The sequence below is a fragment of the Tasmannia lanceolata genome, unplaced genomic scaffold (assembly GCF_043159265.1).
Source record: "Tasmannia lanceolata isolate RefF3 unplaced genomic scaffold, GAP_Taslan_0.1 ptg000006l, whole genome shotgun sequence".
NCBI lineage: Eukaryota > Viridiplantae > Streptophyta > Magnoliopsida > Canellales > Winteraceae > Tasmannia > Tasmannia lanceolata.
Window position 1 is genome coordinate 23,439,932 of NW_027518683.1, and position 9,659 is coordinate 23,449,590.

The window sequence follows — 9,659 nt, forward strand, 5'->3', positions numbered from 1 at the left end:
GGTCAGATATTATCAATGGTTAATAGTTAATACTCTCTCTCTCTCTCTCTCTCTCTCGTTCAACAACATCCCTTCTGTCGACACTCAATGTCCCCTGTGTTGTGCTGAAAATGAATCTGTAAATCATCTTTTCTTCAGTTGTTCGTACTCAGTGTGGATTTGGAGAGTTATCCTATGGAGGTTCGGCACCCGGTGACGTCCCAAAAAGGAGCTCAAGGAGGAAGCGCAATGGGCTAGGGAAAACTTCAAAGGAAAAGGCCAAATCTCCACTGCTTTGAAGCTTTGTTTTACCTCCTCAATCTATCATATTTGGGGGGAAAGAAACAACAGGTTTTTTGAGAACTCCAAATCTCACAAGTCTGTTGTTTTGGGTAGAATATTGGCTGAAGTCAGAATCAAGATAAATTGTCTAGGCATATCAAATCTCTCATCAAAGGTCAACCATCAGATTGCAGATAATATGGGATCCGTATTCAATACCAAATCTTCTGCTCCTAGACTCTGTTCTTGGAGCCTTCCATCAGAAAATGAAATTAAAGTCAATGTGGATGCTTCGCTGGAAGAATCTGGTGGTGGAATTGGAGGCCTTCTCCGCCGCCATGACGGATCCTGCATTGCTATGTTCTCCAAGCTTACTGATCGAGAGGAAATATTCGCTCTGGAAATTCTTGCTATTAAAAATGGAGTCAAATTAGCATCAGCTCTCGGTACCCATCACCTTTGGATCGAATCAGACTCCCTATTTTGCAGTTCAATCTGTAGCAGGGGAAACCAAATATCCCTGGAAGCAATCGAATAGAATCAAAGCTATCAGAGCAGCCTTGGATGGCTTCATATCCTGGAAGATTAGTCACTCATGGAGGGAGGCTAATGTAACTGCAGACATCCTCTTCAAGAGATCATTCCCGATCAAAGGGACAACATCTCTTTCGCTCACATAAATGAAGATCTTCTCAGAGTGCTTGAGCAAGATAACAATGGCCATTTATACACCAGATTATAGATTGTTTCGGTTTATTGCGTTTCCCATGAGAACCTTTTGTACTTTGTTTCTTCTTTGTTACTGCTGGGTTATTGTTCCCAAGCTGTTGGCTTTTGAGCCCCCCTAGCTGTGATCTCTTCTTTTGGCTTTTGAGCCCCCCTAGCTGTGATCTCTTCTTTTATTTCTAATGAATCTGGTCGGGTCCTGCCTATCCCCAGCTTACTCATCACAAAAAAAACAGTAGTACATACACTCTTTTACCTGACACACACTCTCTCTCTCTCTCAACATTATCTCTCCTAGCATAAAACTAGCACAAAACCTTGTGGGTCCACAACTCTATCCATCTCTCTCGACAGTAAACACACTCCCTTTCCTAAGTTTCCTAGCATAAAACATTGGTGGGCCTGAATTGTTTACCTAGGCCTCGCTCAGACTTTTTCTCACAAATATTACTCTCTCTCTCTCTCTCTCTTTCAAGAAAATGACTTGGCCCACTTTGTTCGAAGATCCAAGCCGTTCATTTGTTGAGACCATACGTAAATTGGCAGTGCCCTAAAATCATCTCCCTAGAAAGATCTTAACCCAATCAAATATGACGACACCATATATAAAGGTTTTATATGATATATTTTTCAAAAACTGCAGTACGGCCCACACCATAGGATGATCCAAACCGTCCATTTGATAAATTCACCCCATTTTACCTTTACAACGGATACAACCAAGACTCCCTCTCTCATCAATGTACACACGGCATGTGACACCATCTGCCCCTACGAAACTCATCATTTTCCATGATGAATAGTGGATTCCAGCCCTTGATCATGAAGTGGTTTTATAGGGCTTTTTGCAGAATACATCTAGAGAAATATATTCTATTTTTGAGATTTTATGTGATGCCCCTTGATGGGGCACAAATACGGCTACGCTCCCAAATATCACCACGTGTCATCCATGCACGAGCAGAGCCCAACCATCATGAAGAAGGGTGTTGGAAAACGGCAAAGACCACACATTCATGACACATGTCGCTCTCTCACCACCCAGGCCTCATCATCACAAATTAGGGAAGGAAATGGCCGCCAAAGCCACGCGCGCCGGCGAGGCAGAGGGACGGCCCAATCCTGCAAAGGAAGTGTTTCCCTCCATAATGATGAAAAGGGCCGCACACCTCCCTTTAAAAGGGGAGGGAAAGGAAGAAGAGGGGGACCCTTTTTTTTCTTTTGACCCCGGAAAAAGCAGGGAATTCACCCATCCTCCACCCCGCAACACCGGAAAAAGAGGCGAGGCAACAACAGAGGAGGCCAGGAATCCCATCCTGCCCTCCCTGCTAGTCCCCTCCGACTCACTCATTTACGCACCCAGAAATGTCCCCGCGCACCGGCCCTGGTAACCCTGGTCAAAACCCCCTCCCTTTCTAGCTGTTCTTTATATTGACTGGTCGAAGGATCTGACTTGGGTGTCGAAGTGGTCGTCCGGGACCCACCCCGAACCCCCTGACCCCCTTTTATTTGTGATTGCAGACCCCGCGGAGGCCCTCTACCGACCGCGCGATCGCAGACCCGGATCCAGACGCCATCCGTGGGACTCGTCGAGTAACTGAACGCCTTATGGCGATGAGAAACCACACCCAACAGCCAGAAACAGGGGTAATAACCAGGAGTCAGGCCCAGCGCGCACAAGCCAGCTCCTCAAGCTCCCAAGAGCGAAACTCACCGCCTTCGGGCCAACCCCGACCCTCCTCCAGCACACCGCAGATGGTCCCCACCATGGAGATGTTCAACGAACTTCGCAACGAACTACTCCAGCGTTTGCCTCTCCCGGCTTCGAAAAAGCCCGGGACGACACAGGACCGGACAGAAGCCTACGACGAAGGCAACGAAGAACAATCAGGGGAACGACATCCCCGGCGAAAGCGAGCACCGACTCGCAGAACGCCGTCCCCATCAACAAATAGCCCCTTGCCCCACGCAGCCGGGGGACATCAGCGAGGCAGCAGGGGACAGGTTACTAATAGCCGCGCCCCCCCTGTCCAAGATACCCGTCTCCGGGAACCGCCCTTAGCTCGGGCAGAAGAAGTTGCAACCTCGGCGCAACCGCCCAGCTTGGATCCAATAGCGGACCTGCAAAGGCAAATCCGAGAGGTAAAACTAGAAATGAAAAAACCCTACGCCCACGGCATCCTCGATGAGTGGGAAAGGGAAACGGCATCCCCGTTCACCTCAGAGGTCTTAAAGACCCCCGCAGAAGCAGGCATAGACCTCTCCCGCTTCGCTCTATACGACGGGAGCACGGACCCCCTCGAGTTCCTCCAGACTTTCAAGAGAGTAATGACGCTTCGAGGCGCGTCGGATGGATTCATGTGCAGAGCCTTTGCATCCCTACTAAGAAAAACCGCCAACGACTGGTACATGAGATTGGAGCCCGACTCTATCGCATCCTTCCACGAATTCGGACGAAAGTTCAGCACGAGGTTCGCCAACAACCGCCTCCGCCATGATCCTGCGGACGCCCTCCTAGCCCTCCGCCAAGGCAGAAACGAGACCCTAAGAGACTTCATGTTGAAGTTCAACGCCGAATTGGCCCAACTCTCCAACATGGACGTCCAGATAGCGGTCGCCACACTAAAGCATGCCACCACCGATCCGAATCTTAAGCTGCACCTCACCCTCAAGCCCCCGCAGGACCTACAGGAGCTTGAATCAAAGGCTGATAAGTTCGTCCGAGCAGAGGAAACCTGCGCTCGATAACAGAATCGGCCCGACCCCGACGAGAGAAAAAACGACGGCCGAAGGGCCATAAGGCCACGAACCGATGAAAGACAGACGGGCCGCAACCCCATCCCCGTCTTCGAAAGGCTGGGAACCGCCCCACTAAAGTTCCCCCTCTCCCACGTTCTATCGGCTATTAGGGATCAGGGTCTCCTGAACCGCCCCCAAGAAAATGGCCACAGATCCAAAGAAGAGGTCCGCCAGGAAATTCTGCGAATTCCACGGGGACCACGGCCACGAAACTGACCACTGCTTCCACCTCCGCCTCCAGCTGGAAAGGCTGGCCGAGGAAGGACACCTAAACCAATACCTCAGAAGTCCTGACAAAAGCCCATGCGAGGCCCAGCGCCCGCTCGACGAACCCAGAGGTAGGCATCGGTCACCAAATCGCCGCCGGTCCACAAGCCGACACCGATCCCCCGGTAGGCATCACTCACGAAGCCGACGCCGATCCCGCAGCAGACACGACACGAGCCGCCACCAGCGCCCCCGAAAGGGCGAGCCCCCCGAACAGCCACAGGCTCGCGAGCAACCGCCTACCATCATAGGAAAAATCAACATCATCGCAGGCGGGCCCGCGGCGGGAGGGCCGACAACAGCCGGTCGGCGGGCATACGCGGAACGGGTATTCTTCATGGATATACCTTCCAAGAAGGCCCGAACAAATCCACCCCATAGTCCTGCTAACCGACCAGCCCCTCAGGAAGATTCTCCAGAAACCAGAGACCTCGGGTAGGATGGTAAGTTGGGCCGTCGAGCTGGACGAGTTCGACATACAAGTCCGCCCAAGGCCGGCTATCAAATCTCAAGCCATCGCTGACTTTATAGTGGAATTCACGGCCCCGGCCGAAGAACCAGCAACAATGGGGAGCAGCGAGGGCCCCACTGCGCACACGGTTTGCGACGACGGGATGCAGGACCCCTCGGAACAGAACAGGGAAACCCCTTGGATCCTGCACGTTGATGGCTCCGCCGGCAATAAAGGACACGGAGCGGGAGTGGTCCTCCACGGCCCAGAAGAGTTCACACTGGAATATGCCCTCAGGTTGGATTTCAAACCCTCCAATAACGAGGTCGAATACGAAGCCTTACTAGCAGGACTAAGTCTAGCCGCGGAGCTCGGCGCAGGCAAATTGAAAGTCTATAGCGACTCACAGCTTGTCGTTAACCAAGTAAACGGAATATACGAAGCCAAGGGCTTCAGAATGAAAAAATACCTCCACAAGGTAAAAGAGAAACTGCAGGGGATGGGAGAGGTAGAGATCCTCCAGGTGCCGCGAGACATGAACAACCGAGCGGATTCATTATCAAGAATGGCCGCCGAAGAGACCCATGACTTCGGCACCGTGCTCACAGAAATCCTGCCCCACCCTAGCATCGACGAGATACGAGTTCTGGAGATTCCACCGGGGCCAAACTGGATGGACCCCATCATACGATACGTGAAAGACGGTATACTACCCGCAGATAAGCTGGAAGCCCGGCGCCTAACCGCAAGAGCCGCCCATTACGTGGTCCACGGGCCCAGGCTCTACAAACGGTCGTACACATGGCCGTACCTCCGATGCCTGGTGCCCTCCGAATCAGACTATGCGCTACGAGAAGTACATGAAGGGATCTGCGAAGACCATGGAGGCGGCAGGACCCTAGCCCAGAAAATCGTAAGGCACGGCTACTTCTGGCCCACGGTCCTTAGGGACGCCAAGGAATTCGTCAAAAAATGCAGCCCCTGCCAAAGGTATGCAACCACCCCCCACCAACCGGCTACACCGTACACCGCGATAGCAGGACCCCTGCCTTTCGCCATGTGGGGCATGGATCTACTCGGACCATTCCCCAAGGCCCCCGGGGGGCATACAATGTTATACGTCACCATCGACTACTTCACCAAGTGGGTTGAGGTCAAAGCCGTGGTGAAACCCAATTCCAAAGCGACGGAGAAGTTCTTCTATCACGACGTCGTTTGCCGTTTCGGCATTCCAAAGACCCTTGTAACAGACAACGGTCCCCAGTTCGCAAGCGCCGAATTTGGCAGATTCTGTGATAGCCTAAGCATCGAACACCGTTTCGCCTACGTAGCACACCCGCAGGCCAACGGGCAGGTCGAGGTAACCAACAGGATTTTGCTACAAAGTCTCAAGAAGAGATTGGGAGAAGCCGAAAAAAACTGGCTGGACGCACTCCCTAGCGTCCTCTGGGCCTATCGAACAACACCACGAACCGCAACTGGAGAATCCCCTTTTAGCTTAACCTTTGGGACCGAAGCGGTCATTCCGCTAGAAATTGGCCTCCCCAGCTTCCGCACCGCGAATTACGACGAGCAGGGAAATTCTGAACTCCTCCGGAACAACCTCGATCTCGTGCTCGAGAAAAGAGAGCAAGCCCTCCTCCGAACCGCCTCCTACCAGCAAAAGGTGGCACGATACTACAATGCCCGGGTTAAAAAGCGTTCGGTAAAGCCCGGAGATCTGGTGCTACGGCGTGCAGAGGTATCAGACCCCCGCAACACGGGTAAGCTCGCACCCAAATGGGAAGGACCGTACAAAGTCGTTCGAGCACTTCGACCCGGGGCCTACCAACTAGAACGCCTCGATGGGACCCCGGTCTCTCGCAGTTGGACCATGGACAACCTCCGAAAGTTCTATCAGTAAAACGACAGGGTAAGTTCCGTGCCTTTCTTTTAAAAATATGACAAGTGTTTTGGTTTCCTTTTTGTGTCCTAGAAGCAAAGATGTATTCTTATCAACAAATTAATGGAAAAGCACTTCTACAAAAGCAGCGTACATCTCCACTTTCCGGCCCACGATAAATGAGGGACCCGAAAGAAAACAGGGAGTGAGACAGAGGTAACATCGGGGCCGATCCCCCCGAGAATACCCTAAAACGCTCCCCATGAAAAAAAAAAGACCTCCCCCTTTAAGGGCAGGCGGGACCCATTAACCCCAAACTGATCATTCGAGGGGAAGATAGTCCTCCCATAAACAGACGCCCTACGGGGTGCACTAAGAATACTCTCACCAACACAATTCGCAAAGGCCTGAGGACCTCGAAAACCTCGCGGCGCATCGTGTATATGCAGAGATGTCAATAGGGTTACACAACAAACAACACAAAATAGGTAGTTCAAAAGTTATTACAGACCAAATAACCAGGAACATTAAAAGAAAAGAGCAAGCCCCCCGAGGCATTCACAACATCACTGGGGCCCCCTCGGAAGTCTCGGCAACTACGCGATCCACCAGGGCGGCCACCTCCTCTCCTACCGGCTCCACCACTTCCGCTGGTGCCGGCAAAGGATCGACCTCAGACTCATGCATCAGCTTATCGAGAGGGAAGGAGGGATCGACCTCTTGAACGCGCCGCCGGCATTCAGCAAACGCATCAATCTCAATATCCACGCTGAATGCAGCCGCAGCCTTAAAAAACTCCGCAAAGTCGCGCCATTCCTCCCGTGCCTTCGCCAATTCCCGGGCATGAGTTCGCCGGGCCAGCGCCAACTTGTCCGACGCACGACTCCTCCCCTCCACAGTTACCCGGAGATCTTCCCGGAGTTGAGCAACAGTGTCATCAAAGGTCGCTCTCTCCGCCCGGGCTCTGCCCAATTCCTCGCGTAACTGCCGGTTTAGCTCCCCCACAACACTTATCTCAGCCTCATCCTCAAGAAGGCACTGCACCATCCTCCTGGCATAACTTTGGGACTGCAAAAGGCAAGTTATCAGGAAAATTCCAACACACAATCTCGAAAACAGCGAGGAGAGAAAAATACCATCAGAAAACCGGCCACCCATTACTTACGCAGGAAGTTGATTGAAAATACTGAGCCCCCAAGGCCCTACGATCATAGCCCTTCAACTCAGCCTCGTCACAAGGAATGGCAGTTGTCACCCCTAGCTCCACCCCAACCCGGGGATTCTCAAGAACGCTGTCCTCAACACCAATCCTCCAGCCAGGCTTAAACAGTTCCCCTCGCATCTGGAAACTTTGCGGGGGAAGCTCCGCCCGCTCCAGAAGAAGCTTGGTCATTACCGCCCCTTCCATCCGACTTGGCACGTCCTCCGCAAAGATTGAAGGACGCACCACGCGGCTGGCGACCCTCCTGGCAGGATGCTCAGACCCCGGGGGTGAGGAACTAACCGGCCCCTTCTCTCCAACCGCTCGACCAGAGGGGCTGGAAGGCATAGATGTTGCGAGCCTCGCTTGCGACCGACCCAGCCTGGCCGCGGCCATAAAGTCAGAAGGAATTTTCTTCCGGCTCGACAAGCCCGCTGTCACCGCCGCAACCTCCTTCCCCTTACCAACGTCACCAGAAGAAGACATCTCTCCTGCCACAAACAAGAGAATAACAATCGCTCAAAGCAAAGGAAAACCAAAATAATAAAAAAAAAAAAAAAAAAAAGAGAGAGGAAGAGGGGAGGGGCTCACCACGATAGCTGGCTGAACTCTCCCTCGTTCCCTCGCCCATGCAACAGACCCTCCTCTCCACAGCTCCCACCAAGCCAAACCTCTTCAGGCTCCTCTCCCACCTAAACTCGGAGACGTCAATAGCCTCCCCAGAGGCGAGCTTCCCCAAGTCAAACTTGCTATAGTCAGACTCGTCGGGAAGGGACTTCCTCCGCCACTCAACGGAGCGCCTCCAAGAACGAGGAAAATCCCAGCCAGCGTCCGATGGAGGGGTAACAAACACATACTCCTCCTTCCACTTCTTGATGGACGAAGGCAAGTTCGCTGCAATCTTCACCTGAGGACGCTGGGTCAGATAAAGCCAGTTGTCCTCTCCCTTCACCAACGGACTGAGGGCCACGCAGCCCGGAGCAGCGGAAGGGTGGGTTGAACCTTATGAAGACCCGCCTTGGCCACAAAGGCCAGGAGTGTGCGCCAACTTTTAGGCGCCAGTTGGGAAGGATCCACCTGGTAGAACTCGAGGGCCTCTATTATAATGTCCAAGAGCGGAAACCTAACCCCCGCCCGGAAAGCTTCCACGTAGAAAGCTACCTCTTCCTCCGTGGTACCCCCACACACCCCTTCTACAAAGGAGGGGACTCTAATCCCATAATCGTCGGGGATATGGAACTCCCTCCTAATTTTCTCCGCCGCCCCTTTTTCCAAAGTATTCCTGAAACACGCCACCCGGCCGGGACGAATAACGGCGCCAGACCGAATGTCCCCAATCTCCGCCCCACGAGCATAAGAAACTCGAGCCGGAGATTCGGAAGTAGCGGCCCCCACCGACGACCCGGAGGTCCCGGAACTATCCCTCAACTCCGTGGGCTGCCGCACATCCTCAGCGACGCCGCTCCACCCTCTACGGACAACCGCCTCCTCTTTCTCACCGGAGCCCTCTCCACCACCTCTACCGATGCGGAAGAGGGGCTCTGAGGCACAGTCGCAACAGACATCTTAAGCTATGAAACAAAGACACAGAACTCACCGAACGAAGTGTGGACGACAAGCAACACGTAGAAGAATCGCCGCGGAGAAAAACCCGTTCTAATCGAGGAAGACGAAGGAATAAAGTAAAAAATGAAATCCCCAAAAAGGCTTTAAAAAGGGCTAGGGTTTTGACACCTGTCGTTCGAACTCCCGCCCTTTCTAAGTCGATGGGACGCGCACACGTGGCGCCGATTGAGAAACCCAAGGGAACCGCCATAAGTCGAAGCGCCATACGGAAAGGACGTCTCTACCCCTACCCACGACATAACTTCCCCAGCAAGCCATCCATACACCTCCACCAAATGGACAAAACTGCGTTCATAAAGAAAGGGCTCGGACCCCGTCACAAGGGCCCGACATACCCTTCCACAAGATGAAAAAAGGTACGACTAGATACCCCATACAAAATACCACCGGGCCGAAAATATCGAACGCAGCGACAAGGGCTCAGAAATGCGCGAGAAAGCAAGCAT